This window comes from Hetaerina americana, unplaced genomic scaffold, assembly GCF_022747635.1.
Source record: "Hetaerina americana unplaced genomic scaffold, ioHetAmer1.1.p SCAF_286, whole genome shotgun sequence".
Classification (NCBI taxonomy): domain Eukaryota; kingdom Metazoa; phylum Arthropoda; class Insecta; order Odonata; family Calopterygidae; genus Hetaerina; species Hetaerina americana.
Window position 1 is genome coordinate 70,385 of NW_027286859.1, and position 25,033 is coordinate 95,417.

The 25,033-nt window shown below is 37.8% G+C and overlaps 1 long non-coding RNA gene across 2 annotated transcripts; it reads right to left on the minus strand.

Annotated features, from left to right (window-relative positions):
- Window positions 1–1,978: 1,978 nt before the first annotated feature.
- Window positions 1,979–24,637, minus strand: LOC139689881 (uncharacterized). 2 transcript variants are annotated; one of them, XR_011701438.1, is made up of 4 exons: window positions 24,519–24,637; window positions 22,113–22,288; window positions 4,327–4,411; window positions 1,979–4,129 (listed from the first exon to the last, which is right to left on the minus strand). It is a non-coding gene; the product is annotated as an uncharacterized lncRNA (long non-coding RNA). The 2 variants fall into 2 exon arrangements; XR_011701439.1 differs by lacking the exon at window positions 24,519–24,637 and adding an exon at window positions 4,558–4,839 and having other exon boundaries at window positions 22,113–22,123.
- Window positions 24,638–25,033: the final 396 nt, after the last annotated feature.

Here is a 25,033-nt window from a genome sequence, read left to right on the forward strand (position 1 = left end):
CCTGGAGGTGTAACCCTAAACTGGTCCCACAAAAGACAGTGCTATATAACTGGAGAAGACATAGAAAGCTCACCATTTTCCTTTGTATGGGCATGGAATTTCAAGGATGGATTCTCATATGTCCCCTATGTGACAAGTGAGAAGGAAGGAGAGACAATGAAGGTCTCTCTCCCTGCCTCTTTCAACAGTTTTGTCTGCTGCTTCTCTGAGAGAACTAACGCCTGCCTAGAACATAATATGCTGATTAAATGAAAGTAATTTGCAAAGCAAAAGGGACGCAAGAAAACCCCAAGGAATTAATAGACATCTGCCATCCTGAGTTTTGCCCTACACTGACTCCTAATCAAAGCTTTGAAGCAGCACCAGTCAATCCTCTCATCTCAGCTCCCGTGAATAGATCTCAATTGGTTTGGAAAGTATGGATTTCAATTGCACGGTACACACAAACGCTCACACACACACACATACATTCAGAAGATGACAGAGCACAGGTGATGGGCAGGTGATGCCACGTCCCATTAATCTGCCCCATTGGCCAAATATTCTAACAGTAAGTAATTCAATTCCTTTAGCCCATACAAATCTTACTTGTTTTCACACAAATAAGACTGTACTTTTCCTTTTAGCACTTTACTTTTTAGTATGGCGATTAAATACTTCTACGAAGTGAAGCCTGAAACAGTAGAATACATAATTTTCTTTTGTTTATGCCAATTTATGACCTATTAGATATGTTGTCAAAATCTATGTTTCTCTGGTTTTCTATGGCACATGGCTTCATTGAGGTTACTTTTTGATTCCCATTTAACATTGAAAATTTTCAGCCAATTTTCCATGGGGAAGACCACATAACTGATGGTATTTTACATAAATGTAAAGATGGTTTTTAGGCAGCATGCAGTGTCCTTCAGGGAGGCCTTTATTCCAGCAAGGGGCTGATTTGATTCAGCTGATTGGGCAGAACTGTAATTGGTAAGTAATCTTTCCATTCAGGCAAAGGGCCTAATGAATAGATAGATGATGATATCAAAGGTCATGAGACAAGTTTATTATACATCATTGGAATGGGTTTAATCTGAACTCTGTAGCATGTTGCCCACAATCCAGGGAGCAAGGCTCACCACAGGTAAAAACAACTTTGGTTCTCAATGTTAAGGGAGAGAGAAGAAAACCAAAAACCTTGTGAATAACTAGCCAGCAGTAAATGGTACCATTTAACGTCCAGGGACAGCCTTTCAGAAACATTCTCCCACCAGTGATCCCTCACAGCAATCTGGTGCCTTCCTTCTCTTCACTAACTTCCTAGCTTTTTCCACATTCCCATTAAATCCACTCCTAATCAATGACCTCCCCCAAGCCAACATGAGCTTTCTTTTTATTATTTGTAAAAGAAGATATACCATTCAAAAAGGATTGCACTACTATCATTGATTTAGAAATTTTCAGGAACACCTTCAGCAACTGAATTTAGTTTTTTTTGTTGTGGGTACAAAATGAATCAGTTAATGCAGCAAAATTTATTTTTCAGCTTTAATGCTCAGATCATTAACCTGATGTACTGACTTAGTGTATAATCCTCAGCACAGTGTAAACACACGAGAGACAATACTACAAGAAGTATATTACTCATATAACAAAGCAACCATTTCAGAGTGTAAAAATCATTCGCCTTGACGGGGATTCGAACCCAGATCCCTCAATGTCCATGCGAGTGCTATAGCCAGTTATGCTATCGAGGTGTCCTCTTAAGCTCTGAAATTTCGGAAATGATTTTTACTCTCTGAAAATGTTGTACTGAAATGCATATTAGCCGATGACTACTTTAAAAGTTACCTTTGCGGCATCTTCCGCAGTTTCTTGGAATTTGCCAAAAGACATCTGAATGCCATCACATTAATATATGCTGAAGGATAGGAAAACATGACCCCACCAACATGGAAATTAAAGAAATAGCAGGAAGGCTATATTATTTATTTTCTTTCTCGTTAGTAAATTTTACCTCAGGATTGGATATGTATTCACTGATTCTGTTAAGAAAATGAATGTCTTATTGACTTGGAGATTTAATGAGGATTTCCACAAGGATAGAAATATGCATTGATACAACCATTCACCTTGGCCTACCTAAATGATTCCTTTGAAATGCCTTCTCAAATAACTTTGTGGGCCACAAGGAAAAATCCAAAGTAATGTTATCTGTTTATTTAATATTCAAAATGTTCATTTAAGTACAGAATCACTTACATTGAACTAAATAATAGTAAATAAATGTTAGATATTATAAAAATATATCAAAAGTGATAGCATTAGATATTTAATGACTCACAATGTTTAGCAATGGCGGCAGTGAGTGACAATGAAATTGCTACAATGGTGCTTTGATCGCGGAGCACCCTATGACCCTGCAACCTGAAGCATTTTAGGAGAAGCACTTTCTATACACTTAAACTATTCAACCTATTCGAGTTTATGAATTATTTTTTTTAATATTTAACTTGACTTCCCTCTTTCTCAATAACTGAGTTATTTTACATTTATTTTCATCCCATACCTATCACACCTGACTGTCCAATGCACTCAGCAGAGATTGCAACCCCTTGGCTGACCGGCAAACAAAAGCTTGGTCATCAGCAAACCTAACTGATTACATTGAATTCCATACTGACCTTGATTCTAATCTCCAGTTCTTCCCATAATGCCTCTTTTAACATTTCCCCTACATACACATTGAACAGCACACAGGTGATACAACCCTGCCTCACTCCTCTTCCTAACACTGCACATCCGGGCCTTCCGTCCACCCCTCACACCTGAGCAGTCTGAGATACGTACACTTTCAAGGATAAGTCTCCTATTTCTACTACCTATTCACATTTTCAGCAACATATATTCATTGGTTTTTCCCTATACACTGTAATGAATGTTTTCTTGGAGTCTAGGCATGCTACGTATACGAGAAATTAGAAGGATTATATGTAGAATCCCTGGCCTCGTAACATCATGCAGGTTATTATTATTTTGATAGATAGAACCTACAAACAGACAAATACATCCTGACTGTAATCCATGCCCGTTTCTATTAGTTACCCCATTACTGCTATGCCATAGCACATGTCTCTCCTCTTCCCGAGCATAAAAATCATCTGCCCCACTCTCTATCCTTTTGTTGATGACCCTGAGAACCATTTCAGCTGTTTTTGAAATTAAATTTGTTGTTCTTTAGTCATCACATATTCCATCCCTTCCATTTTTCGGACTAGGGGCACTAACCGTTCGGACAACATCTTCCAGTAAAATTCCTTGATCATGAACACCATTGCAGAACTCCATAAAAACCCTTCCTCCCCAGCTGTTGAGTAGTTCTATGAGAATGTTGTCTAACCCCAATCCTCAATTAATTCAATGCCCTTTCTGGAGCCATTAAACCTATCCTAATTTATCTTCTGTGTCTAAACTTTGGGCCTACTGTCTTTTCATACAGTTCTTCTGTGAATTCTTTCCATTTCTTCATTCATTCAGTAATTGAGTGTTTTGAGTCCATTCAATAATTTTTCTTGAATTATCTTTGATGATTTGTGTGGATATTATCTTCCTACTTCCTGGCAGTCCTTTCACATTCCTGCACAGAGCACCCATTTCCCCCTTACTTTATCAACTTTCACATCCCTACACAATCTTTGTCTATGCTTCTTTAGCTCTGTTGGTTTCCCACTTAAATCTGCTATTGAATTCTTGGTACTTTCTCCTACCCATCTCTGCATTTACATTCTTCTCTCCTCTTGTTCTTAATCATATCACCTGCAATCCTTTGTCTTCTTGTCCTCTTCCCGCTCCTCAAGATTGGTTTATGGCTTTCAAATTCCTTTTCTTATTTTATGATAAGTTACACCCATGAGAATGACTGACATTAGGCTAAGACTAGGTGTGGACCTCTTTATGGGAATTCAATGCTCTGGAAGACAATGGCACTCCGTACCAGCCTGTATCTAACATGGTGAAATGAGCACTTTAAAATCAGTGTTTCCTCATCACAGCCACTATTTGCTCTGCATATACTGCAAATGCTTCCTTTGTTCTGCCAGGTCACCAGAAGAGAAAGTGCAATTCTCTCATTATGAAGAATAGAATCCTGTGGAGAGAAAACCAAAAATGTGATGCAAAATTTCAATGAATATTACAAAAATGCTTAAATATCTCCCAAAACACTTAGGAAAGAGCTCATTTGGCTCATGAGATAATTAATAGATAAAACAAAAAGCCAAAAAGGTTCCAGAATAGTGGTATGTCATGAATGAATTCTACATTAGGATTTGATATTTTACTTACAGACGTCTTATGCAGTCATCTCTGAATCCATTCCTTTGAACAAGCCATCACTTGACAGGTTGTCTCTGGCTATTTTGAGTGAAAACTGTGAAAGAGTACGGAGAGAAAAGATTAGATAGAGTAAGAATTGATCTGCCCCGCATTTTGCTAAGCCGTTTCCCCCAGAAGCAGACACAGATAGAGAATTTTAACTTATCAAACAGATAATGACATCATCAAAGAAGTACCTACCTTTCCCTCTCTTTCAAACCCAACCAATGCAGGCCCACTGCCACCTGAGATGGAATTGGCCGTTAGAGTGGCCGTGTCAGTCATCAGGTGAGAGGTGGTGATGCTTACATCATTGAAATCTTTTGAGCTGGGCTAAAATAATGGAGGATGATTAATTCTCACCAAGTGGGTGAGATTCGATCATCCTCGAGTTCCATGAGTGCATGCCCCTTTGAAAATTCCAATGGATCCGCATTGGCTACTGGGCCGGCTTTATTCTCAGTCTTTGGTGATGGCGTCACCCTTAGCCATGCAAGGAAGAGAGATGGTGAGAGAGAATGAAATGGGAAAGGGAGTTCCAAAATGAGAATATACAACAAATGATACAGGAATTCATATAGCAGCATGGAATTCATAATTATTAGGATTAAAGATAATAAATGATGAATTTTTCAATTTTTCCTGGTATACAATTGAACGCCCTTCATCTTCATTCCTAAATCATAAGATTGATAAATAAGTCAGTGCCTCAATCACATCAACGAGTGTCCACAAATGATCACCCGCCTGACATCCAGATGTCTCTTCCTATCCTGCATATCAAAATCCAATCCGCAATCCAACGTAATGGCGACATTCTACTGTCACAAAACTTGTGAGTGGGATCTTCAGGCTGCATCTTCCTCATCCTAATTTCCAGTTACTATCTCCTAAAACTGGATCTGGGTCTGGGCATTTTTGGGACAGACCCGTTAATGTTCAGTAATGTGGTATAACTTAACACTTGTCAAGAAGAATGAAAAAATCAAATTGATCTTGAAGATATGGTTAAAGCACGTCTAGACTGACTAAATCATGTAAAAATGCATCCATTTATCACACTTACAAGACCCCTTCACAAAAGAAACTGAGGATATTTATCATTATTTACCCAAGTCCACTTTACATAGATTTTGCTGACAACTTTGAAAAAAAAAACAATTTTTAAATATTCAATTATTACCGGCTAAACTTTGTGGACATTCGTTTTAATTAAATGAAAAATACAATGTATCTTTCCACTGTCCTTAAGGACAGAGGAAAGATACATTGTATTCTTCATTTAATTAAATTTTTTTTAAAGACTCACTTGAGCAACATTAAATTGCATCAGCCTGACTTCCTGCACTCAGCTTCAGATGCTCTGCACTGCACATATGTCCTACGGTATCTCTGGGTTGATAAAGGGTTCAATGAGGGAAGGACAATTACCTGAAGGGGAAAGTGAACCCTGAATATAACTCCGGGCCCTCCAAGTCAGCGGTTAGGCGTAGGGCTAGCAACCCTGCCCTTCCAAAATTCACTGGCTATGAATCCTCTAAACATGCCTCGGATAGATAAGCATGGATTTTCAGGGTATCGACCTGGAAAACAGACAAGGACAACGAATTCATGGAAATTATCAACATGGAATGTTAGAACATTGTTGAAACTGGGTAGAATGATTGAAGTTGCCAATGAAATGCTGAAATGTGGTTTGGATATTACAGCCCTACAGGAGGTGAGATGGGTAGGAAATGGTAGAATTGATGAGAAGAATTTTACAGTAGTATACAGTGGGCTCAGCTTGCTCTGTCACTCAACATGCTGATAAAGAACACATGATTTGAGCATAAAAATATTCACTAAGGTACCAGGAAAATACCTGGGGCAAGAATTGTGAATAAAATAATCACGTGCTGGTATCCAGGAGACATTCCTCTTCTATATTGGACATAAGGTCTGCACGAGGACCGATTTGTGATTCCGATGATCACTATATAGTGAGAGTGCATTTCAGTGAACGACTGACACTCTTGGGTACGCTCAATAGGCCAGGATGGGGTTAAATGGAATAATAAAATTTTAAGAGTACCTGGGAAAGCTTTGAGGTACAATAATTAAATAGGTAGAAAGTTAACAAGGAATGAGGAAGAACAGACAGGGCCATAGTCTGTGGAATATCAATGGCAAGAATTAAACAATCTGTTTTGTCAACTGCAAAGGACATCATAGGTAACACGAAAGTAAAAGGCATGCAGATTGGTTTGATAATGAGTGTAAACTTGCAATAGAGGAAAATAATAAGAATAGATACAATATGTTACAAAGGGAGACTAGATTTACAAGAGAGAAGTATAGGAAGAGCAGGAAAGAAGCTGATAAATTACTAAAAAGAAAGAAAAAGAGTGCTTAAAAATCAGATGAAGGCTGTAGAAGAGCTCAATAACGCTAAAGAAAGCAAAAAGTTCAACCAACCAGTAAAATGCATGACTAAAAGCTAACAACCATAGTGCACTCCCGTGGAAATAAAAATGGTCAAGCCATTGGGGAAGGCATAAGTGCCTATGCTCAAGACATACTGGAAGAATATCAGTTTGGCTTTAGAGCTGGAAGAAGTACCATTGACCAGATATTATCGGTAAGGTAAACAATGGAGAAATGCTATGAATATAATGTTTACTTGAATACACTCTTCATTAACTTCAAAAAAGCTTTCGACAGAAAATCTCTTGTCTCAGGGGTAACTCATAAAAGAACAAAAATCAACCGTAGGCTTGACCTACTATGGAAAAATAAGGAGTCCAGTTCAAAATCAACAAGTTCTCAGGGTGACCGTAAGTTTGGGCCTCAAATTGTTAACCTTTCCGGACATTCCTTTTCTAATAGTCAGATTTCTTTGCTCGAAAAGGGCTTAAGTACGTACCTTAAATTATTATTATTGTTAAAGGCATTATAAACCTGACAGTTGACCTCAACGCAGTAACGCAGATAAGGAGGGTCTCTAGAGAAGACACTCCATCAAATACCAGAATGCGCCATTGAACATCTTTTTCAAAAGTTGCTGCATCTCCCTTGGATTTTTCCAAAGTTCATCAACCTTCAGCATAAAAAACCCAATCCTCGGCAGGAAATTTTGCTATCAGAGTAGCCAAGAAAGCCTGGCTTACAAGGAAGATACACAAATGGTATGTTAAATGTAATGCTATATCCCATTATTTACTACTTTTATCCGTGGAATTGTCCCATAACTTCATTGAATCGAGTGTTTATACTTTCATAAAAATGTTCCCCAGACATGCAGTGCGATTTCCTTTCATAAAAGAGCAAAAATCAACCATAAGCTTGACCTACTATGGAAAAATAAGGAGTCCAGTTCAAAATCAACAAGTTCTCAGTGTGACCATAAGTTTGGGCCTCAAATTGTCAACCTTTCCGGACATTCCTTTTCTAATAGTGAGATTTCTTTGCTAGAAAAGGGCTTAAGTACGTACCTTAAATTCCTATTTCTGTTAAAGGCATTAAAAACCTGGTGGTTGAACTTTAAGTTGACCTTCAGAAAGAAATCATTGCGGTCGAGCAAGTTGTTTCCCAGGAGCTCCTTAAAATCTCACAACTAGAAGTAAAAAAGAAAAAGCATTCTACCAAGTACGAGGCCTTGAAGTCGATTATACTGTACATTCAGTGACAGATAAAAATTTGATCATCCAAAAAGCAGATAAGGTCAGCGCAGCGGTTGTATTAGAACGAAACACCTACAACACGAAATGCAAAGACTTTATCAGGGACAATAATACTGAAGTACTTCGTTCAGACCTAACCCCCAAGTTTCAACAAGATATTAAGAAAGTGATTAAATCCAGGGATATGTTATATAAAAGATGTGAAATGTTCAAACTAGTGCAAATGAATCCCTCAGCAACATGATTTTTCGGGCTTCCTAATTTCCATAAAAATGGGATTCCAATCAGACAAGTAGCTTCAAATATGTCAGCCCCCAACCACTACTATTGAAAAGGCTTGATGTACTGTTCAGGGAGGTGTCCAAATTTTCCACAGGATATGGTTTAGTGAATTCCTTGGACCTTGTCAACAAACTAATGAAAGTGGTCATCCCGAAAAAGTGCATGCTTGTTTCCTCCAATGTACACAACATTGTACACCACTCCATTTTTAAGAACAAAATGTATTCAGCCAGTTATATTTTTGTGAACCTTACCCCAGCATCCCGGCCTTTATTATACTTGATTCTTCTTTCCATCTCTCTAAATGAGATTTGGTTTTCCCAAATATCCATTAATTACCAGACTGCAGTACGGATTAGAAGGGGAAGAAAGTTCAAGGAATGTCACCACAATTGCCTCAGCACTTGATGAAACTAGAAGACCACTGGTAAAAATGAAGTATTTCCCAATGACCGCATTCCATCTACATCTCTACAGTAATTACCCTCCGATCCAACTAACAACATGTAAGCAGGGGGTGCAAGCACAAGGTTAAACTAACACCGCAGGTCACCTGAGACAATACATTATTCTCATTCTCCATTTTAAAAGATATTTTCCTTTCAACTTCTTCAGGTTGGGCCATTGTCAGGTGTACTGGCATTTTAATATCGTTTTAAAAATCCAAAGCCTATAAATTTTGCCTGAACATTTTAGTAAGTGAATTGTGATAGATGGTTTATGAACTAAATTCAAACTTCTACAATTGACAAAAATGTTGAAAAGTTGACAATGAGACCTCATAAAATGATTGTCTACTTCTTAAATCTACTTAAGTCTACTATTAAGACTACAGTAAAATATGGGGTACATAGTTAAAACAAGGCCGTATGAGCTGTCAAGACGAGCATAGCATTGGTTGCCCAAATGAGGTGACGACTCCAGAAATGGTGAAGGAAATCCAGTAAGTGATACTGGATGATCATCGACTGAAAGTGCACAAGCTAGTAGACATAGTAGGCAATACAAGAAGTGTGGTACATCCACATATGTACCGAAAATTTGAACATGAGAAAGCCGTGTGCAAGAAGGGTGCTCACACTTAAGCAATTACAATGTCGCGAAGATGTTTCAAATGGAGTGCTCAGCAAAGTTTAAGAGCAAAGAAGCAGAATGAATAAAAACAATGGATTCTAAAGGGACTAGCGGCTCCAAAGAAGGCAAAGACCTGTTCATCTGCAAGCAAGGACAGAAAGTCGGTTTCTTGGGATGCACATTGGGTAATTTCCTTTTACTATCTTGAAAAAGGAAAAACTATCAACGGTGAATATTATGCCAACTTATTGCAATGTTTGAGTGAAGAAATGGAGTAAAAGCGGCTGCATTTGGGTGAGAATAAAGTGTTGTTCAATCAAGACAATGCACCAGCTCACAACTCCGTTATTGCAATGACCAACATTCATGAATTAAAGTTTGAATTGCTACCTAATGCACCCTATTTACCAGATATAACCCCCCAAATTTTTTCTGTTCGCTAACTTGAAGAAATGGCTCGGTGGTCAAAGATTTCCCAATCGTGAAGAAGTGATGTTGGCAGTTGATGGCTATTTTGATGAGCGAGACAGCTCTTATTATAAAAAAGGGTATCGAACTTATTGAACATCACTGGGAAAAGTGTATAGAGCTGAAAGGAGATTATGTTGAAAAATAAATAAATTTTTTCCAAAAATTTTTTGTTTTCTTTTGTTAGGTCGGGTACTTCTGGGGATACCTGGTTTATATTTACATTACCCTTTCATCTCTCATGGGCAACTACATGCAGTGTGTTCACATATTTCAGGGAAAACGTTTGTTCTTCCATGCACCATATCGCAAAACTATGAATGCTCAAACCAATACTGCATTGCAAAAATGATCAAATTATAAAACCATCCACTAAAAGTTATACCTTACCAAAGTGTACACGATAAGGTAAAACTTGGTAAGGTTCTTTTTCCAAAATCCTCAGAGTTAATTTGAATTAACCGTAATACACCCTGCCTTAAATAGGACTAATGCAAAAACCACTGCCATAACCATGTGGATCCCAACAGTGAGGATTGTGGAATTGTAAAATATATAGAATTGAAAGCATATATTTTGTTGCTAAGTAATTGAAATGTCACAAAACACAAACCTCATTACTCAACATGGAAATAAGAGGTATTCACCCAATAAAACATCTGCATTACAAAATGGAATATATTTTTTACCCCCATGAAAGGGCGCTTTGGTTACCAGCTTCATTCTTGTCAATTACTAACAGATGGAAAATAATTCGTATAACACAGAAAAAATTGCTCTTGGAGTACATACATGTCTTTTGCCAAAGACAAATTTGACTATGAAACCATCAGCATAATCAGGTAGACACAATCAGAAAGCAGTCACGTAGATGCGTTGCCAGTAGTAATATGACCTCATTGCAAAGAAAATAAGTAATAAATAATTTTATCATAACTACTGTTATTTATTTTCATGGCTACTTGGAAAAAAATAGCATTTCATTATCCTGGAAACTTTAGTTCCTTGCAAGACTTCCATGTCATGCAAATCTTTTGCTTTCCCATTATTTATACTGGGCAATAAAACAGCCTACTGGATTTTCTGCTAGCCTTAATAATGTAATTACCAATTAATGTCCTGAACTGTTTAGTATAAGTGGTATTGACTGTCTCTCATCTGACATTCAAGGTATAAGCTTCACTTTTGAGACTCAAATAACTCAAGAGATATTCTCAAATAGAGGTAAAAACCAGTTTTTCAAGTTTTTTAGGTAATTTCCTCGACATTTTTGAACAATGATTTCGGAAAAAAATACTAAACTCTATGCCCACTAAAAATAAAAATAATCTCTGGTATACTGGGGAATTATTAGCTCTTTGAAATGATTTACTTAGCTACTATAACTCTAACAAAATCAGCGGAAGCCTGCATGACAAAGAGGCTTACTTGAAATACGTAAGATCACAAAGTAAGGTGTGCCAAAAATTAAGCTTATTAGGATTTCATATTGAATTCAAAAATTAACAAAGGGCAGAGCAATCAATCAAGCAGTTGGTCAAGGTAATGGAAAAGAAAATCTTCCTTTTACCCCAAATTCTATAAATAATTTTTCTTTAAAGTTGTTCAGGACAATTTTTTCTCTCAAATCATTGATTCTGCCCACAAACCTTTTTTTATTAGGTATGGAATCATGATTGCACTTAGTTTAGATATCTTTGAGGCTCTGATTCATGTGAAAGTTAATCTAGAAACTTACCAATTAAGATCTAACATCCATAACTACCCCACAAGAGGTAAATCAAATCTAAATACTACATATTGTAGATTGTCATTAACTTAAAACACATTTCCTAATATGATCATATGACTGTACAACTATCTGCCTACTCAGTTGAAATCAGACTGTACCCAGAGTCTCAAGAATAGGGTATATTCCTGGTTACTTACTCATCCACTTTACTCATTTGATGAATTCTTTTGTGACAATCTTCATCACATTTAAGAACTGTTTGTATGTCGAATAATATTTATATTGATAACATTAAAATACGGTTGTACGATTTTTCAAAATGAATGAAGTATTATTATTATGTCTTCTTTCCCTGCGACAGAAAGGGAGCTCTCTGCTCCGATTGATGCGTGCCCACAGCCACCTGAGAGGGAATTGGCCGCTAGAGTGGGCGTTATTATTATTACTTTTTATTTGCCCAGAGATCACAATATAAAAATACCAGGTGGGTGGTGTATGTACATGATATAAGGCACGTCAAATGAGGAGCAAAGACACAGGCTCAGTTAAGATACATCAAAGAAATGATGCTCATAGTTACATAAATGTTTGGTACAAACCCATGAACATTGGCTGTAACATGCACATGCAATATCAAATTCAGAAAAATCATTGATCATTAACATGAATCAGACCATGACCATTGCTAGAAACTAAAAGTATGAACTTACTGGTTGGGGAATATTGTTGAGATATTCGTCAACCGAGTAGAACATATTGCGCTGTAGATATCTTTTTAATTTATGCCTGAATGCAGCAGTTCCCTTTGTATCCTTGATACTTTTGGGTAGTTTGTTGTATAATCTGATGCCCATTTCAATGAGTCCTAATTTCAATGCTTTAGTTCTTATATTCCCATAATGGATGTCATTCCTTCCTCAATGTGTAATGATGATGATAGGTAGAGTTAAGAGAATAGTTGCCAATGTTATTTTTATATATAGAATTAAAAACATAATGTAGATGCATGGGAGTGGTAGCAAATTTAATTCATGGAAAATAGGTCTAGCTGGAGCATTGTGAGGTTTCATGGAGATGTTTCTAATAGCTTTCTTTTGCATTTTAAAGATTGTTTGAGAAATAGCAGCTGATCCCCATAATAGTATACTGTAGGTTATATTTGAATAAATTTCCCCATAGTACAAATTGAGTAGTACAGTTTTACTTGTAGTTTCATGCAGGTGTCTTAATAAGTAGCAAGTTGAACTGAGCTTGTATTGAAGGTCTTTTACATGAGTATCCCAAGAAATATTTGCACATAGAGAAATACCTAGAAATTTGCATTCTGTCACACCCTCAATTGATAGGTCATTGATTTTTACCAGCAGATCATCTGACACGTTCTTGTTGCGTGTAATGTATACTATTTTACTTTTATTTACATATAAGTCTAGAAGGTTGTCTGTACACCACTTGTTTATTGCAAGTGTGACAGACTTAGATTTTTCCACAAGGCTGGGATATGCTTGTGTTGATATTATTACATTAGTGTCGTCAATGTACAACACTGGTATTATTCCATTATTATTTGGTAAGCAGTTAGGTAGGTCATTGATGTAAATCAGAAAGAGGAGTGGCCCAAGGGTTGAGCCTTGTGGAACACCTTTGTTAACTTGGTATGCTTCGGATGAATATTTTGACCCATCAACTGATAACACTACTTTCTGAGTGCGATTATGAATATTGAACTTCATCCAGTTTAAAGGTCTTCCTCTAATTCCTATTCTATTGAGTTTAATTAGTAGTCTATTGTGGTTTACATTATCAAAAGCCTTTGACAAGTCAAAAAACATTCCAAGAGTTTTGCGTTTAGCTTCTAATGAATTAAGTATGCTGTCGATTGCCTGACATATGGCAGTTGTGGTAGACCTTTCAGATCTAAATCCATGCTGAGAATTTGAAAGTAGGAAGTTTTTTTTGAGATAAGATGCTATTTGCATATACATGGCTTTTTCGAATATTTTAGCAAATGTATTTTGAATGGCTATTGGTCTGTAGTTATTCAAATCATTTACACAGCCATGGTTTTTATAAATGGGCACTACTTTTGATTCTTTTAATTGGGATGGGAAAATCCCTTGTATCAAAGATTCATTAATTAAAAATAAAAATCATGTCAGTCATCAGGTGAGAGGTGCTTATGCTAACATCATTGAAATCTTTCAGGTTGGGCTAAAATAGGAGAGGATGATTAAATCTCCTGACGTGGGTGAGATTCGGTCGGCCTTGTGTTCCACGATTGCACGCCCCTTTGAAAAGACCGATTGATCCCCATTAGCAACAGGGGCGGCTTTATTCTCAGTCTTTGGTGATGGCATCACCCTTGGCCATGCGAGAGAGAATGAAATGGTGGGAATGGGAAAGTGAGGTCGAAAATGAGAATATACAACCCATGATACAGGAATTCTGCATATGGCTGCATTGAATTCATAATTATTAGGATTAAAGATAACAGCAGGTATTTTTCCAGAATAGTCAATATTTATGATAAGCCAAGGTATTTAACAGTTTATTAACTCTTTAATAATTCAAAAAGAGTGTACATCCCATAATAAACTTGTAGACAACAGGAGATTCTTAAGGATTACTCTTCATATTCAAACACTTAATGGCAACAGAGAATTATTTTAAACACAGGAAAGTATGGCCAGATCCCAGTTCCCTTCCAGCTTGGGATAGAGAACCCACGAGATGATGCATACATGGGTGCTCTGGTCATTCAAACCACCCGAGCTGAATCAAGCCCACTGAATAGCCACCTATATGTGGCCTCCGACTCCCTTGTCCGTTTCTTGTTCATCTTTTACCTCTCCTCCCATTACCAGTCCCCCACACAACGCCATGCCTAGAAGGGGCCCTGAAAATCCTTGACAGGAATATCTCTCAGAATCATTGTAACATTCTTTTGGATGTTATTTTGAGTCTCTAAATGGTTTCCTTTCGGCTCTTTCCCCAGTTGTAGAAACCAAGTCCAAGCCAGGAAGTTGGAAATGATGAAGGACGTGTGGCACTGCCATGCCAATCTACAATGCAATGGAACACTTCATCGCTCCAATATGTTAGGCTAGGTCAAACTTTTTGCCTATTTTGAATGTTCAGTTCATTGCTGACAGCTGTTTTGCTTGGACGTGTTTTGGCTTGTCTTCCACTTTTGCCTGTTCAAAAAACTGGATCAAAGAATCTGTTACAAATTTTGTGCCTAAAACAAAATTCAGTGCGTGGACACATTCCAAATGTTGACTCTGGCATATGGAGAAGCTATCTTGGACCGAATTAACGTTTATCAGTGGTTCCAAATGTTCTCAGAGGGCCAAGAAGATTTGAACGATGAAGAGCATGCTGGACTCCTGAGCACTTCAACAACAGATATTAAACTTAAATTAGTGAAGAAAAGAGCATCGGCCAATCGTCGAATCACCGTTAGAGAATTAGCTGAGGGCCTAAACATATCCATTGGCTCATGTTTTTTGACCTTTACTAATGATTTGGGCATGACACAGGTTGCCACAAAATTCATACCAAAATTGCTCAATTTCGACCAAAAACCCCAATGCATTAGCATTGCTGTTGCAGTGTTGGCCTCTGTCCATGATGACCTGAATTTGCTCCTCCCGCGTTGCTCTTTCCCACATTGTTTAGTATTTGTCTGGCAGCCATCAATAGTAAACGTTTTCACTGAATTTGTGAAAATGATGGATCAACTGAAGAGACTGAATGATGGTCATTGCTATGTGATACAATACTTTTACTTGAAAGGCCTCAGCCCATCCAATATAAAAGCTGAACTGGATTCTCCTCTGGGTGAGTCTGCTCCATTGTTTAGATCAGTGAAATGTTGGGAAGCACAGTTTAAACAAGGCTGTACGAGCTGTCAAGACAAGCACCCCATTGGTCGTAATTGAGCTCTTCTACAGCCTTCATCTGATTTTTAAGCACTCTTTTTTTTCTTTTATAGTAATTTATCAGCTTCTTTCCTGCTCTTCCTATACTTCTCTCTTGTAAATTTAGTCTCCCTTTGTAACATATTGTATCTATCCTTGTTATTTTCCTATATTACAAGTTTGCACTCATTACCAAACCAATCTGCAAATGAGGTGACGACGCCAGAATCGGAGAAGAAAATCCACAAAATGATACTTGATGATAGTCTTCTGAAAGCGCACGAGCTAGCAGACATAGTGGGCATTTCAAAAAGTGTGGTACATTGCATATTAGCCAAAAATTTGGACATGAAAAACCTGGGAAAGTAAACCCTAAATATAACTCCGGGCCCTCCAAGTCAGGGGTTAGCCATAGGGCTAGCAACCCTATCCTTCAAAATTTCACTGGCTATGAACGCTCTAAAGATGCCTCGGATAGATAAGCATGGATTTTCAAGGTATCGACCTGGCAAACAGACAAGGACAACGAATTCATGGAAATTATCAACATGGAATGTTAGAACATTGTTGAAACTGGGTAGAATGATTGAAGTTGCCAATGAAATGCTGAAATGTGGTTTGGATATTACAGCCCTACAGGAGGTGAGATGGGTAGGAAATGGTAGAATTGATGAGAAGAATTTTACAGTAGTATACAGTGGGCTCAGCTTGCTCTGTCACTCAACATGCTGATAAAGAACACATGATTTGAGCATAAAAATATTCACTAAGGTACCAGGAAAATACCTGGGGCAAGAATTGTGAATAAAATAATCACGTGCTGGTATCCAGGAGACATTCCTCTTCTATATTGGACATAAGGTCTGCACGAGGACCGATTTGTGATTCCGATGATCACTATATAGTGAGAGTGCATTTCAGTGAACGACTGACACTCTTGGGTACGCTCAATAGGCCAGGATGGGGTTAAATGGAATAATAAAATTTTAAGAGTACCTGGGAAAGCTTTGAGGTACAATAATTAAATAGGTAGAAAGTTAACAAGGAATGAGGAAGAACAGACAGGGCCATAGTCTGTGGAATATCAATGGCAAGAATTAAACAATCTGTTTTGTCAACTGCAAAGGACATCATAGGTAACACGAAAGTAAAAGGCATGCAGATTGGTTTGATAATGAGTGTAAACTTGCAATAGAGGAAAATAATAAGAATAGATACAATATGTTACAAAGGGAGACTAGATTTACAAGAGAGAAGTATAGGAAGAGCAGGAAAGAAGCTGATAAATTACTAAAAAGAAAGAAAAAGAGTGCTTAAAAATCAGATGAAGGCTGTAGAAGAGCTCAATAACGCTAAAGAAAGCAAAAAGTTCAACCAACCAGTAAAATGCATGACTAAAAGCTAACAACCATAGTGCACTCCCGTGGAAATAAAAATGGTCAAGCCATTGGGGAAGGCATAAGTGCCTATGCTCAAGACATACTGGAAGAATATCAGTTTGGCTTTAGAGCTGGAAGAAGTACCATTGACCAGATATTATCGGTAAGGTAAACAATGGAGAAATGCTATGAATATAATGTTTACTTGAATACACTCTTCATTAACTTCAAAAAAGCTTTCGACAGAAAATCTCTTGTCTCAGGGGTAACTCATAAAAGAACAAAAATCAACCGTAGGCTTGACCTACTATGGAAAAATAAGGAGTCCAGTTCAAAATCAACAAGTTCTCAGGGTGACCGTAAGTTTGGGCCTCAAATTGTTAACCTTTCCGGACATTCCTTTTCTAATAGTCAGATTTCTTTGCTCGAAAAGGGCTTAAGTACGTACCTTAAATTATTATTATTGTTAAAGGCATTATAAACCTGACAGTTGACCTCAACGCAGTAACGCAGATAAGGAGGGTCTCTAGAGAAGACACTCCATCAAATACCAGAATGCGCCATTGAACATCTTTTTCAAAAGTTGCTGCATCTCCCTTGGATTTTTCCAAAGTTCATCAACCTTCAGCATAAAAAACCCAATCCTCGGCAGGAAATTTTGCTATCAGAGTAGCCAAGAAAGCCTGGCTTACAAGGAAGATACACAAATGGTATGTTAAATGTAATGCTATATCCCATTATTTACTACTTTTATCCGTGGAATTGTCCCATAACTTCATTGAATCGAGTGTTTATACTTTCATAAAAATGTTCCCCAGACATGCAGTGCGATTTCCTTTCATAAAAGAGCAAAAATCAACCATAAGCTTGACCTACTATGGAAAAATAAGGAGTCCAGTTCAAAATCAACAAGTTCTCAGTGTGACCATAAGTTTGGGCCTCAAATTGTCAACCTTTCCGGACATTCCTTTTCTAATAGTGAGATTTCTTTGCTAGAAAAGGGCTTAAGTACGTACCTTAAATTCCTATTTCTGTTAAAGGCATTAAAAACCTGGTGGTTGAACTTTAAGTTGACCTTCAGAAAGAAATCATTGCGGTCGAGCAAGTTGTTTCCCAGGAGCTCCTTAAAATCTCACAACTAGAAGTAAAAAAGAAAAAGCATTCTACCAAGTACGAGGCCTTGAAGTCGATTATACTGTACATTCAGTGACAGATAAAAATTTGATCATCCAAAAAGCAGATAAGGTCAGCGCAGCGGTTGTATTAGAACGAAACACCTACAACACGAAATGCAAAGACTTTATCAGGGACAATAATACTGAAGTACTTCGTTCAGACCCTACCCCCAAGTTTCAACAAGATATTAAGAAAGTGATTAAATCCAGTGGTATAAATAGAAATTAAGAAAGATATAAATCCAGTCCAAATTTTCCACAGAATATGGTTTAGTGAATTCCTTGGACCTTGTCAACAAACTAATGAAAGTGGTCATCCCGAGAAAGTGCATGCTAGTTTCCCTCGATGTACGCAATATTTTCACCAACGTGACCTAACCCATGGAAGCTGTGAACCTCGCCCAAGACATCATCCTCCTAAAATCCAAGCCATTGCCAGTTATAAGTGAACTCTGTGCATTACTAAAGACGTGTGTTTCTCAAAATTGTTTTATTTTTAATGGTTCATATTTCCAACAGCCCAATGGTTTAGCCATGGGCTTGCCCTTGTCCCCACTCCTGGACGGCATTTATAGGGACAATTTTGAACAAATTTTGTTCTCCTCAGCTCACCCTCTCATTAATAATGTATTTCGTTGGTATAGATATGTAGACGATGTCTTCTGTGGGTGGACAGGTTGCGCAAGGCAACTAGATCAGTTTCCAGCACATTTAAATTCTGTCAATTCTAATGTACAATTCACGTGTGAAAAAGAGGAAAAAGGTTCCCTTAATTTCCACGACTCATCAATTTGTAAAGACAAAGATGGGCTACAGTATTCTATTTTTAAGACCTAAATGTATACGGACCAATCTATTCATTCCTCTTCAAGGCATTGCTTTGCCCAAAAGCTTTCGGCATTTCATGCAATGATCCACCATTTAACCGCTATCCCTATGTCTACGTTAAATATAAATCAGGTTATTAATGTAATTAAAACATTAGCAGTAAACAATGGCTATTCAGAAGATCTAATTAATAAACTTTACCCGAATGAACTTACAAAAACAGTCCTATGCCACATTTACAACCCCGAACATTTAAAAGATCCCATTATTAAAAGTTTTCCTAGAGAAAAAATTACATGTGCCTTTTACAGTAGTTCATGCCTTAAAAACCTCACCTCTCAAACTAAAGACAAGGTCCCCAAAAATGAGAGGAGTGGAGTATATGAGTTCAAGTGCTCAGAGTGTAACACAAATTATATTGGGCAAACAGGACTGAAATTTAGAGAGAGAATTCAAGAACACCTATCATGTTTCAAAAGTAAGAACATAAATCCCTCTTTACAAAACACCTCATCGAAAGTGACCATTAAAGTGACTTTACGACTAAAATTATTTATTTTGAAAATAAAGGTCAGAGGCATGATGCTTCGGAGCAGTTGGAAAGTTTGAAATGTGTCCGTTGCAAAGATGAACCTTTCAATGGAACTTTGTATCCCTCTCACTCCCTCCCCACTCCTAGACCTACCTACCACCCTTCCAAGTCAATGATTGACACCGAAAGATTTAATTCTCTTTTCTTCCCGGCTACATTGTAACCTTTTTACCCCTCCACCTTCCCTCTCTGACCAACCCTCCCTTCCCTTGATCAGATGGTATATCTACCAAGTTTGCTTCTATGAGGACCACCTGATGATGACTTTCAACCTTGAAACCTGGGTTGTGTTTTTAAAATAAAGTGTGTCGAATTACAAAGTCAATTATTTCATTTCATCTCAATAAGCTTTCGACAGCGTGAAAAGAAAGAGATGTTACCTGTGTTGAGAGGCTATGATATTCCAGAGACTGGTTCCATTGACATTGCATATGATATTCCTGATTAGACTGGTTCAATTGACATTGCAGAATCATAACATAAAACCTTTATTGGGGGTAGAGCAAGTTGAGTATTTAATATGACCTCAGGGGTAAGACAAGGAGATGCTCTCTCAGCCATGTCATTGAGCCTGGCCCTACATAATGCAATGAAAGAATTGAATTCAAGAGGGACCATTGTGCATTAATCCCAGCAAGGATTCCCATATGCAGACCATATAGCACTGATTACACGAAACGTGAATGGCCCGAAAGAAATGTTTAACATTTTAGAAAACACTGGTGAAGAAGTGGGGCTGAAGGTTAGTGAGGAGAAGACCAAATACTTGAAAATTACAGCTTCTCAGAATAAGTGGGACCTGCAAAATATAATGATTGGGAATTATGAGTTAGAGGGTTTCAAGGAACTAACCTATCTAGCAGTCCGACTTGACAATAAAAATAAGACATCCACGGAGATCAATGCAAGGGTAATGGAAGGTAACAAGGCATATTTTGCGAATGTCAAACTCCTCAAGTCATTGTTACTATCGAGGAATACAAAACTGAAGATCTATAGATTGCTTGCTAGACCCGTTTGAACTTATGGGGCTGAGACATGGACATGGCAGGATGGAGAAATCCCAAGAAAATTGGAAAGGAAAATGATTAGGAGAATCTATGGCTCAATTAGAGAAGGAGAGAGATGGAGAATTATAATGAACATGGAGATAAATGAACTACTAGAAGGGAAGGACATAGTTAAATTTGCCATGTCACCGTGGCTGGCATGATTGGGCCATGTAGAAAGGATGGAGAATAACAGAATGCCCAAACTGATACTTAATAGCAAGATGGAAGGGGTCAGAGAAAGAGGTAGACCAAGGAAGAGATGGCTACAGGGTGCAGAGAATAATTTGAGGGCAATGGAAGCTACAAGATGGAAGGGTAAAGCAAGAACAAGAACTCTTGCATGGGGGCATATCTTAGAGGAAGCCAAGGCCCACACCAGGCTGTAGAGCTGCGAATGATGATGAGGTGGTTGAAGTGAGCTTTCAATGAGCAGCCAATGTTCCCAAAAAACAAAGTGACCTACACGATACCTATTCCCCAAGCCAAGTAAGTCGAGGGTGGCAAAGGGTGAGTGCTTGACATGAGTTTGACAATTCTTTAAAAGACCCCTCCAGAGCGAGATTAAATGACTAGGAGCATGTCTGATTATTATTCTGAAACACTCACTTCACTGCCCTTGGTTGTCATGTTCATAAGGACACCATAAAGCCTGCAGACATGAATGCCACAGGAGCAGACGTCACCTTTCACATTACCTTTGTTTACAAAGAGAATTTAAAAAGTGATTCCCACTCCCTTTGTCTACAAAGATAATGCTCATCGAAATAATTATTTCACTTCTGCATCATCAACTTGCCTCAATTTGGAGTACCAGTTTCCCCATCATCCCAACATTTTATCACAGAAAAGACTACACTTCCGTGTCAGTAATGTTTGTGGGGAAATTGATGCAGCCAGTTATATTTTTGCGAACCTTACCCCAGCATCCCGGCCTTTATTATACTTGATTCTTCTTTCCATCTCTCTAAATGAGATTTGGTTTTCCCAAATATCCATTAATTACCAGACTGCAGTACGGATTAGAAGGGGAAGAAAGTTCAAGGAATGTCACCACAATTGCCTCAGCACTTGATGAAACTAGAAGACCACTGGTAAAAATGAAGTATTTCCCAATGACCGCATTCCATCTACATCTCTACAGTAATTACCCTCCGATCCAACTAACAACATGTAAGCAGGGGGTGCAAGCACAAGGTTAAACTAACACCGCAGGTCACCTGAGACAATACATTATTCTCATTCTCCATTTTAAAAGATATTTTCCTTTCAACTTCTTCAGGTTGGGCCATTGTCAGGTGTACTGGCATTTTAATATCGTTTTAAAAATCCAAAGCCTATAAATTTTGCCTGAACATTTTAGTAAGTGAATTGTGATAGATGGTTTATGAACTAAATTCAAACTTCTACAATTGACAAAAATGTTGAAAATTTAACAATGAGACCTCATAAAATGATTAACACTCTGACCTCATGGGATGAGTTTGAAATGCACTCTTCCTCTCACATCAAAACACAAATGAACATTGTCTTGAGGTTTGATTTCACTTAAAGAACTTTTCTTGCCTGAGGTGACAATGAAGTTTTCCACTGACCTGACTGTTATTTGATTTTGGTGTCAAAACCACAGCACCATGACTCTTCAACAGCATTGACCTCAGGAAAAAATCTGAGCCGGTTCGGGGCTGGATTCAGTGGTGGACGTAAGGTGCCTCGTGAAGAGGCAGCTTCAGTTTGGACACCCCATGCAGTAGTACTGCCATCTATGTCGCTAAGAATATGGAATGAAAAGATGATGCCTGAATGTAAATACATATATTTTGATAATTTAGATAGCTTGTGCGAACACATTTGGGCAGTTGTGAGAGCAGGTAATGGTTTTTGCATAGTTCTGATTTCACTTCACAAGTCATCCAGCACTCTCTGAATCAAGTCTTCCATTTCTTTTTTTAATTTTGTGACCTGGGCGATTTTTGGTACTAGTTTCCCATCCATTTTCTCTACTCAGACCATATTTTGTCTATAGATAATCCTTTTTTTTTATTTTGCTTTAATTATTAGGTCTGATGGTATTATCTATCAATAAGTAAAAAACTTTTAATCTTATTATATGGTATGAGGGTAAAATGAAACTTGACACTTCCACAATAAAGATATAATATTTCACGACCATGTTTTCGATTCTGCGCATCAACATCAGGTAACATACGTCAGCATTTATTTCAACTCATATAGTCTGGCTCCAAGAGGGAGAGGAGAGGGGTTAAGGTAGGGGGAGTAAGGGAGAGGGGATAATTTGAGGTTAGGTGCAGCAACCTATTAGTGGGCTAGGGGAAGGGGAAGGAATGAATTGGAAGGTTACTGGCTCAAATTTGTGAGTTTAAATTAATTAGATGACCATTAAATGAAAAACACAATGTAACACTCCACCATTCTTAGAAATAGCAGCGGAAAAAAATCAAACACATTTTGTCCTTCATTTAATCAATGGGGGTCTTTGTCTACAATGGTTTGATCTATATTGAGGGATGTTCAATGATCATCACTGCCGTGGTGGGGGCAGGGATGGGGTGGAAAGATATTGGAGTCTTTTAAGAATTTTAGGAGGGTGGAAGAGCAGCGAGAGATATAATGTTTCATTGACCACCTCAAACCTGTCAGCCTGAAGGGATTGCCAAATCTCCAACTCCCCCAAAGCATTCAACCTGCATCCCTTCATGTCAGCGAGAAGAATGTCTGCCATGAAGTTACTGGTGTGATTTCTATCCAAGAGGTATTTGGCAAATTGGGATTTTTTGTCTTTCTTTCTGAAGTATTAACAGTGTTCTTTGATCCTAATATCCAATGTCCTCCGTTGGTCATGGTCGAACCATAGTCATGAAATATGAAATCTTCATTGTGGACATGTGAAGTTTCTTTTTACCCTCATAATGAAGGAATTCCACAAAGTTAAACCTGAAACTGTTATGTTTATTTTACGGCAATTTCATCCAGGGTATTTTTTCATCATTAATCCTTTTCAATAATTGTTTTAAGATATGCTATGTGTCGTGTGTAGTCTATTAATATCTATAGGTACTTTTCTTGAAATGTTTGATCTTTTTCGGTTAAGCTTAGCATCAATGCGATATTTATCCTACAATTACTCTTGGTTGGCCCTTTTTCATTTTTGCTAGTTTTGTTACTTTGTCAGCCTACATAGTGAAACTGTGAATCCCTTTGCCAAGGTTCGGTGAACGACCTACCACAACACAGTTGCATTCATGCAGACAGCTACATTTTTATTAAGGGCATTGCTAATTACCTACACTCTCCTAGCACAAAATTATTCATAAGATTATTCTCCGCAATGTACCAAAATAAGATTCTACACATACATAAAAGAGGTGTGCACCCAAACAATTGGTGGTATCTTGGTAAAATAAGCAAAAATAGGAGTGAACAGAATAACTTTTGACTAAGTATGTCATAATGAACTACCCATCTCTCTTAATCATATATGTACAAGGCAGAGCCAAAATAGTCTTTGAAATCAAGATTGATATTCATCAACACATGATTTCCAATGGAAATTTTCTTACTCAGCACATAGAGAGACAGATATTGGAGAAACTGAAATTGAAATTGCGTAAATATGGACTTCTACATATGTTGGAATGACATGCAATTATATGGGACCTGATACAATCGCCAGAAATACAGGCATATGTAAATTCTGTTAATGCTAATATGGCATTTAAATATAATTATAGAACTCCTACTGTGAACAATGAGAGTGCCATATTACAATGAATTCTCAGGGATGGCAAAGAGAGGACATTCAAGATACACTGGAAAAGAGGCATTGGTTACGTCCCAACTAATGGCCATTATGCACCAGAACACCACAGTGGACACTCATGCCGTGCTTAATCAAAAATATACATCAGATCACCAAGATTAGACTGCCTAAATACTTCCCACAGACACAAACTGTGATGCGATGGTAAACAGGTACTTACTTTTGTGTTGAAATGCATTTTCTCCTATTTGCCACAGCAGTGATCATGTGGCAACCAAAACGACAGAAGGATTGCTACTCAATGCTTCCAAATGTGACTCACTGCCATATGCAAACTTATCTGACATTAGCATGTCCAGCCACTGAGTGGCAATCAGCCAAGTCTAAGAGAGGGACTACTATTATATGCTTGGTTCTGAAGGATCAAGGCCAAGGCATGCACAGACTCATACTCTTCATAGAAGATGGTGGATGCAGGGATGGGCTTTCGTGTCTAACTTCACTCAAATAAAGTCACAGCAACACCAACTCATCCTGAAATATATATTTGGCATTAGAGAAAAATAGCTTACAAAGCGATCAATCTACTCAAGGGCATTTGGATCAATTTCCATGACCCACCCTTTCATCATATATGAAAATTGTACCTCCCCATGAATGTATATCCTGATGCACACATGTTAAACAATTAAAATTTGACAATAAACCAAATATCAAAAACATTCTTTACATGTT